Genomic DNA, 9965 nt, shown 5'->3' with positions numbered 1-9965 from the left:
ATCTCAGCTCACTGCAACCTCTACCTCCCAGGTTCAAGCAATTCTCCTGCCTCAGCCTCCTGAGTAGCTGGGACTACAATCACGCACCACCATGCCCAGCTAATTTTTGTATTTTTAATAGAGATGGGGTTTCACCACGTTGGCCAGAATGGTCTCGATCTCTTGACCTTGTGATTTGCCCGCCTCGGCCTCGCATAGTGCTGGGATTACAGGCGTGAGCCACCACTCCCTGCCAAATCATTTCTTTTAACAAGAGTTGTGTTATTAACCAGGAATAGGATAAGTAAGGAAATCTGTGATAAAGGAGACTCTGGCCAGCAGCATGAAATCACAGCATTATATTATTGTAGAGTTGTAAGGGACATTAGAGAGGATCTAGTTTAGCCTCCTCATTTTACTTCTCAGCTCTCCTAAATTTGGATTCCAGCCCTATCAATCCACAGAAACAGCTCTCACTAAGTCTGCCAGTGAATTTCTTGTAACTAAGTCCAAAAGACATTTTTCTGTTCTCATCTTACTTGACATTTCCATGGTACCTAATGTCGTTGGCCTTTTCTTCCTCCTTGAAACACTTCCCTCTATTGACCCTATGACACAGTGCACTCCTGGATTGCCTTCTATTCTGTCTTCTTGGCAGGCATATCCTCTTCTACCTGGCCTATAAAAGTTGTATTTCCTAAAGGCTATATTCTAGGCTGTCTCCTCTTCTAGCACTACACTCGCTTAGAAAATATTACGGTAATATAATTTCCATTATCATTTTATGCACATGACACAGAAATATGTATTTCTACCCAGACCTATACATCCAACTGCTTTCTAAACAATTCCTAATAGATGTCTCAAAAGCTCCTCAAACTCATGTCAAAACCGAACTTCTGATAATTCCTCCAACTCCTACTCCTATTCTACTGTGTCTGTTTCATTGTTACCAACCAAAGGCCAAGGCATCATCTCCATCATCCACCATATCTAGTTCTTCACCAATCCCTATTGATTTTTTTTCTCCCAAATCTTCCCACTTCCCTCCATCTCAACCTCCACGACCCCAGTTGAGATATCTTTATCTCTTGCCTGTACTGCTGCAGCCATCCTCTTACTAATCTACCTGAACCAACAGCTGGTCTTCTATTACCTCATCCCGTATGCTGAAACCAGAGTGATTTGTTCAAAATCAGAATCTGATTACGTCACAGCCCCTGGTTAATACTATGACTCTCCATTGACATTTGTGTAGAGCAAGGAAACTACTTAATGACCTAATGTTCCACATGGTCTGGCCCATGCCTACGTTGTTCCTCATCTCATCCACTAACCATCTCATTTCTTCCCCTCTAGCCATATTGGTCTTTTTTCTTAGTCCCTAATGCTTACTGTATTGTTCATGAAGTACTCATGTCCCCCATCTTTGTCTGGTTAACCCCACCCTATTTTTCAAATCTCTGGAAGACCTTTCCTGACCTGCATTACTCTAACAACTCTATTACAGGCCTTCATAGTACTCTCCAACTCTGACTCAAGGAGCTCCTCATCATTGTATGTATACATGTGTATGACTGTTTGCTTATGTAGCAAGCTTTGCAATGGACAGAGACAGTACATGTTTTGATCCACCATTATATCACCATACTTTCAATGATAATGACAATCATCATAATGGTATTGATGCTAACTAGTATATAATTTTAAATATATACCAGAAATTTGTGGCTTAAACAAAATAATATAAGTACATATGTATAGTTCACAAATAGGTCTTTCAAAAAACTACTTGTTAGGGAAGTAACAAGTTAAGATCTATGATTATTTGAAAGGAAACCAAGTTCAGTGGCTCAGCAGTCTAGAGCATAAAATTAAATTCAAAGTAAAAGATTATGAATTTAATATCCTTGATTCGAGTTCTACCTCTAATACTCATTGGTTATGTGACTGGACAAGTAATTTAATCCCTCTCAGTCTCATTCTCATAATATGTAAAATATATATATAACATAAAGTGTTACATAATTACACAAATACATGTTACATAAAATATTTCCATGTAGAATACTCTTGAAAATCACATGAAATCAGACCTGAAGATGTGTTTTTAGAGTCTTAATCTCATTTACTTAATTTATTTAATCTCATTTACTCACTGTTAAAATTCATGTTTTAACTTTGTTCATTGGACAATTCCACTTTCAAGGACAGTAAGACTTAGGAGCTTTGAAAAGGTTTTATTTGCAATGCAATGGAAACTGAAGTCTAATTCTCCTATGCCTCTAACTTACCAAATTCTAACTGGTTGAGGTATGTGGAAACCTTATTTTGTACTCTTTTTACAAGAGAAATGAAAAGATTATGATGCATCCTATGATGTCATAAGGACCAACACACAATATTTGGTCTATATGATGCTACATATTAAACTTTAAAAGATACATATAAACAAAAACACTTTTCTTAACGTCAATATCATTTACTGATACTGATAAACCTTAAGAACCTCTAACATATACATAATGCTTTATAGTTTTCAAAATACCCACATATGGCAGAAAAATAATTGATACCTATATATTTTCATGAGGAATCTATAGTTTGTGTAAGTTGATCAATTTTCTCAAGTCTATATGATTAAATGACAGTCATACTTTTTATATTTACTACCCATGAACAAAATTATTTCTCATTACTTGTGATTGCTGTTATTTTTTAAGTCACTGAAAGCCTACTATATGCCCACAAATACTTTTAGTAATTATGTTTTTGTGATTCCATTCCATTAATCTTTGGTTATTATTATATTAAGATACACACACACATACAAATATGTTGAATGGAATGCCCATATTAAGAGTCTCAGAGTCCATTTCCTCAAATAAAGAGTCAAAAGATATCCAATATATCAATATCCTGTGTCAGGACTTTTACTGAACAGGTTTTCTACAGAAAAAATGTTCTCCTCAAGTACATTCTTTCCTCCATTTGAAAATATGAAGTAGAAGTTAAAAAAAGACCTATTAATTTACAATAGACATCCACCAAGTAGAGGTTTGAGGCAAACTAGAGAAGGCAAGAAGTTGTTTTTGCCAAATTTTTCGTTGTTAGAGATGCTTTCTCACAGAGAACAATAAAGACAATTTCACCTTGATAAAATGCACCTCCTGAATTTTAGGAGAGATTTATTTGTCTCAAACAGACTCTCTCCTCACTATAGGGCCGTAGATTAAAATAGATTTCTAGGTGAGAAGACCTCAGGCATGAGGATGCATGGTGGCCATTATATTTACTAAGCCATATGGCTTGTGATATCAATATTAGTGATTGTCATTTCTTAACTACCTATAATATTGTATTAGAGTTCTCCAGAGAGACAGAACCAATAGGATATGTATATATAGGCATATCTTGTTTTATTGCACTTTGCTTTATTGTGCTTCACAGATATTGCGTTTTTTACAAACTGAAGATTTATGGTAATCCTGCATTGAGCAAGTCTGTTGGCACCATTTTTCCAACAGCATGTGCTCACTTTGTGTCTTTGTGTCACATTATGTGACTGAATTGCTGCAATCTCATGATAAAACTTGAATGGATGAGGAGTTGCTTCTTATGAACAAACAAAGAAAGTGGTTTCTTGATATGGAATCTACACCTGCTAAGGATGTTATGAGCATTGTTGAAATGACACCATTCTCACCATCTTTCAAACTTTTTCATTATTGTATCTGTTATGGTGACCTGTGAATGGTGATCCTTGATGTTACTACTGTAATTGTTTTGGCGCACCATGAACCACAGCCATATAGGATGGCAAACTTAATCGATCGATGTTGTGTGTGGTCTGACTACTCTACTGACTGGCCATTCTCATTTCTCTCCCTCTTTTGGGGCCTCCCTATTCCCTGAGACACAACAATATTGAAATTAGGCCAACTAATAACCCTACAAAGGCCTTTAAGTATTCAAGTGAAAGGAAGAGTCATATGTCTCTCACTTGAAGTCAAAAGCTAGAAATGATTAAGCATAATGAGGAAAGCATATGGAAAGCTGAGACAGGCCAAAAGTTAGGCCTCTTGCACAGACAGCCAACTCATGAATGCAAAGGAAAAGTTCGTGAAGAAAATTACAAGTGCTACTTCTGGGAACACATAAATGTTAAGAAAGTGAAACTGCCTTATCGTTGATACGGAGAAAGCTCAAGTGGTCTGGACTGGAGATCAAAGCAGTCACAACATTCCCTGAAGCCAAAGTCCAATCCAGAGCAAGGCCCCAACAACTCTTTTCAATTCTATAAAGGCTGAAAGAGGTGAGGAAGCTGCAGAAGAAAAGTTTGAAGCTGACAGAGGTTGGTTCACGAGTTTTCAGTAAAGAAGCCACCTCCATAACATAAAAATGCAACATGCTTGAATAAGTCCTGATGTAGAAGCTACAACGAGTTATTTAGAAGATCAGACTAAGATCATTGATGAAGGGGGTTAGCGTAAACAACAGATTTTCAATGTAGATGAAACAGCCTTCTATTGGAAGTAGATGCCATGCCATCTAGGACTTTCATAGCTAGAGAGAAGTCAATGCCTGGCTTCAAGGCTTCAAATATCAGGTTGACTCTTTTGTTAGGAGGTAATGCAGCTGGTGACTTTCAGTTGAAGACAATGCTCATTTACCATTGTTAAAATCCTAGGGTCCTTAAAAAGTATGCAAACTCTACTGTGCATCCGCTTCATAAATGTAACAACAAAGCCTGGATGACAGCTAATCTGAACATTTAGATCCACTCTTGAGACGTACTGCTCTGAAAAATATTCCTTTCAAAATATTACTGCTCATTGACAATGGACCCAAGGGTTCTGGTCACCCAAGAGCCCTGATGGAGATGTACAAGGAGATTAATGTTTTTCTCATGCCTGCTAACACAACATCCACTCCGCAGTCCACAGATCAAGGAATAATTTTGACTTTCAAGTCTTAAATTATTTAAGAAATACATTTTGTAAATCTATAGCTGCCACAGACAGTGATTCCTCTAATGGAGCTGGGCAAAGTAAATTGAAAACCTTCTGGAAAGGATTCACCATTCTAGATACCATTAAGAACATTTGTGATTCATGAGAGGATGTCAAAATATCAACAAGAGTTTGGAAAAAGTTGATGCCAACTATCATGGATGACTTTGAGAAGGGTTAAAGACGTCAATGGAGGAAGTAACTGCAGATGTGGTGAAAATAGCAAGAGAATTAGACTTAGAAGTGGATCCTGAAGATATCACTGAATTGCTGCAAACCCATGATAAAACTTAAACGTATGAGGAGTTGTTACTTATGGATAAGCAAAGCAAGTGGTTTCTTGAGTTAGAATCAACTCCTGGTGATGACGCTGTGAACACTGTTGAAATGACAACAAAGGATTGAGGATATTCCATAAACTTAGTTGATAAAGGAGCAGCAAGGTTTGAGAGGATTTACTTCAATTTTGGAAGAAGTTCTACTCAGGGCAAAATGTTATCAAACATCGTTGCACCCTATGGAGAAATATTTCATGAAAAGAGGAGTCGATCTATGTGGCAAACTTCAATATTGTCTTATTTTAAGAAATTGTCACAGCCAACCCAACCTTCAGCAACCACCACCCTGTTTAGTCAGCAGCCATCAACATAGAGGCAAGACTCTTCACCGGCAAAAAGATTACAACTCACTGAAGGCTCAGATGATAGTTAGCGTTTTTTAGCAATAATGTATTTTAAAAATTAAGATATGTACATTATTTTTAGACATAATATTGCATACTTTAATATACTAAATATAACTTTTATATGCACTGGGAAACCAAAAAATTTGCATGACTCACTTTATTATGATCTTCACTTTATTGCAATGCTCTGGAACAAAATCCACAATATCTCTGAGGTATACCTGTATAGATATATGACAGAGATTTATTGGTGTAATGGCTCACGCACTTATGGAGGCTGAGAAGTCCTATGATAGGCCATCTGCAAGCTAGACACCCTGATGCTGGTGGATGGCTCAGTCCATGTCCAAAAACCTCAGAACCAAGGAAGCAAATGATGTAATTCTCAATCTGAAATTAAAGGCCTGAGAACCTGGGAGAGGGCACTGATGCAAGTCTTGGAGTCCAAAGGATGGAGAGCCTGGAACCCTGATGTTCAAGGACAGGAGAAGTGTGTCCTATCTTCAGGAGAGAGAGAGAGAAATGAATTTGCCTTTCCTCTGCCTTTTTGTCCTATCCAGGACCCCAGCCTATGGAATGGTGCCCACCCACATTGAGGATGGATTTTTTCCCACTCATTCCACTGACTCATCTGCCAATCTCCTCTGGAAACACCCTCCCTTACAGATACACCCACAAGTAATGCTTTACCAATTCTCTAGGTATTTCTTAATCCAGCCAAGGTGACACCTTAAATTAAACCTCACAAATATCTCAGGGATCAGGTAGAGAGTCTCTCTCTCTCTCTCAAAGTGAGACCTCTGAGCTACTACTGCAGAGTCCACAATGGCTCTTGACTTTCATGGCCAGTGATTGGCCTTTATTTCCTTGAAATGGTTTATATTGTCCTTTATTTCCTTGCAATGGTTATATTGGAAATGAAAGGCATATTATAGATCCCACCCTGTTGGATAAGTTGTTAGAAGAATAGGAATAAAAAATGAAAACAAAGCATAGTTTCTGTATGTTGATTTGTGCAGGCTGCTACAAGCATTGGTACTGATGAATTTGAAGCTGTTTTCAATGGCCAGCATTGTCCATAGAGCAAGAACACTTAGAGCTGATGTCACTCTGCATTTACTCTCTCTCATTTTCAAAAATCCAGCTGGCTTCTCTCCCTTTTATTTTGCAGAAGGCATAAAGATGCCCACCATACAGAGAGGCAAGCTTCAAGGACAGGAAGCCTAAATGGGAAATCACTGCTCTTCCAGGCTCCATGCAGGCAATTGGATGTCTGTCCAGAACATTTCTGGATTAAATTGTTTGGAAGTCAGACAAATCATTTTAGGACTGGAGTTCTGCTTATTAGTGTTCAATGTTCACAGGCCACAAATGTGTCAAATGCTTGAAACAATTTATATTTCCAGTGATGATTCATGGCAAGTGATTGCTTCCCTGTTGGCTAATGTGAGAAATGCAGCATTTCTTTTCATAAACATTAACAGGACAAACAATAATTTGGAGAATAAATAAAATGTAATTCCACTTGGATGCATTAGAAAGATTTCTCCTTTGCTACAGTTCTAAAGATGATAATAATGAATAACAATGAGATTGATTGTTGCAGTAGCACTTGTCATAGAATCTTCTAAGTTTGGTTCTGCCACTGATGTGAGAAATCCCTTGACATCACCTTCATTATCATGAAGCCCTCGCTGAAAATGTATTTTGGGGAGTTCTTACATTTTAAACTTTTGTTATTGACTTCATGAGTGTCTACCCCCCATCCCATAAAATGCCTCTTCTGGATTGCCTTGAATTCAGAGAATGCTGAAAAGAAGCTGAATTTGGAAAGAGTGAATTATTTGAACTTGAACAATAGCAATATTTTTATATTTGCGAGTAAGTTAGCATTTTGTAGCTGACATGGAATTACATATATTATAGACAATGATGACTTTTTTTATTATTTTGAAGCATAATATAGATGCTAACTCATTAGTGCATGTGTACCCAACAGTCCTATACCAATCAACCAGTCAACGAATATTAGTCAGGCATTTACTGTATGCAAAGTACTGTTATTTCTTTGAAGATAAGAAAAAGTAATATGAAACATTATTTCTTCTTTGTAGGGACTTGTGACCTATCTATATGTGAAAATAAGGAAAATAAATATTATGAAAGTCGGGCTCTAGGTTACAGTATCTAGGGAGATCAGCTTACTGATACCCAAGATATTTCAAAATGCATTCATCCATGTCTTCTTCACAGTCTAAATCCTGGTTCTTAGCCTTGCAGGTTTATAAAATTCATCTTGTGAGAGCCTCAAATATGTTATTAATCAGGAATATGACATACTAACTCCATAATACATAATCTGACATATAACCCAGAATGAAAATATAGCTACTGGGCTGCCAAGTAACCCACGTAGGCCTGGGCAGTGTGTAAGCTTCCTGGGTGCATGCTGCCTTGGAAGGTGTCATGATAAACATGACAATAGAATAATGGGATCTGACTATAGTTGAAGTAGTGAAAAAGCTGAGTGAAACCTATATAAAGTAGACTGAGAATGTCACCTCTAACTTTTAAATACTCATTTGAGAAACTGAATATTTACATCTGTTCCCATGACTCATTTCTTGGATTGGGATTTATCTCTCAGACTTCTTTTTAAGCTTATTTTTTGATTAACTTCACTGCTAATTGAAATATTCATTGCATTTTGAAAATGGCATATGATGAAATATTACACACTCATACCAATGTGTGTAATACATATAAATTATATATAATAATAAAATAAATTGCCCTGTAGCCACAGATAACATAAGACACAAAAAATCACCAACACCTCTGAATCCTACTGAATGGTAATCTATTATGTGATCTCTTATGTTAATTTTTATACTGAAAAATTTTCTTAGCATTTTCTTTATGTTTTCTCTCTCTCTCTCTCTCTCTCTCTCTCTCTCTCACACACACACACACACACACACACACACAGTTTAATTTCTCATGTTTTAGACAGTACATAAATTGAATGAGAATGTGTTCTGTGACTTTGGTCAATATTATGTAACTGTGCATATCAAGGATTCATTCATTGTCATGCTGTATTTCTCCATCCTTTGAACATTACACAATTTCTTTATTGTCCTGCTGATGGGCTTTGGATCATTTCCAGTTTTATGTGTTTTTTGCTGTAATAAATAATGCTGCATAATATTCTTATACATTTCTTCTGTTGTACATGTGCAAAGTTTCTCCAGCATGCATATTTAGAAGAAGAACTATTGGGTCCTAATGTATGCACAGCTTCCATTTTATTAGAGGATGCCAAGTTGTTTTCTAAAGTGTTATAAAATTTATGCCCTTGCTATAATGTAAAAAGGTTATAACTAAATAAAAAAGATATCACTCTATATCTTTACCAACACTTGGCCTCTTCAGACTTTAATTTTTGCTAACCTGGACAATGTTAAATAGTATCTCACTGTGATTTTGGTGTACATTTATCTGATTACTAAAGGTTCAGTACCATTTCAATATGTTTACTGACCATTTGTGTTCCATCTGTGAAATACCTGTTAATTTTTTGAAAACTATTCAATTAAGTTGTTTCCTTTGTCTTCTATATGTATAAAGACTATTTTATAACAATCCTTTGCCAGTTGTATGTCTTACAAATATTTCCTGGTTTGTAGCTTTTTACTTTATTTATCACATTAAAATAAATTTTATAAATTTTATAAATCAAATGATATTAATTAAATTTATAAACTTTATAAATAAAATATTATTGGTAACATTTATTAATCTTTCCCCTTATGGTTTTTACTGTTTTTATCTTGGAATAGAAATATTTTTCAATATTATGAAGATGTGTTCTTATATGATCTTTGATATGGTTTGGCTGTGTCCCCACCCAAATGTCATCTTGAATGGTAGTTCCCATAATCCCCACATGTCAATGGAGGCACCCGGTGGGAGGCAATTCAGTCACGAAGGTGGTTATTACCCCCATGCTCACTCATGATAGTAAGTTCTCACAAGATCTGATGGTTTTATAGGGGGCTTTCCCCTCTTTGCTTGGCATTCAGTCTCTCTCCTGCAACCATGTGAAGAAAGACATGTTTGCTTCCCCTTCTGCCATGATTGTAAGTTTTCTGAGGCCTCCCCAGCCATGCATAACTGTGAGTCAACTAAACCTCTTTCCTATATAAATGACCCAGTCTTGGGCAGTTCTTTATAGCAGCATGAGAATGAACTAATACAATCTCCTAATGTTTTTAAAATGGCACTCA

This window comes from Colobus angolensis, unplaced genomic scaffold, assembly GCF_000951035.1.
Source record: "Colobus angolensis palliatus isolate OR3802 unplaced genomic scaffold, Cang.pa_1.0 Scaffold450, whole genome shotgun sequence".
NCBI lineage: Eukaryota > Metazoa > Chordata > Mammalia > Primates > Cercopithecidae > Colobus > Colobus angolensis.
This window is presented reverse-complemented; position numbering follows the sequence as displayed.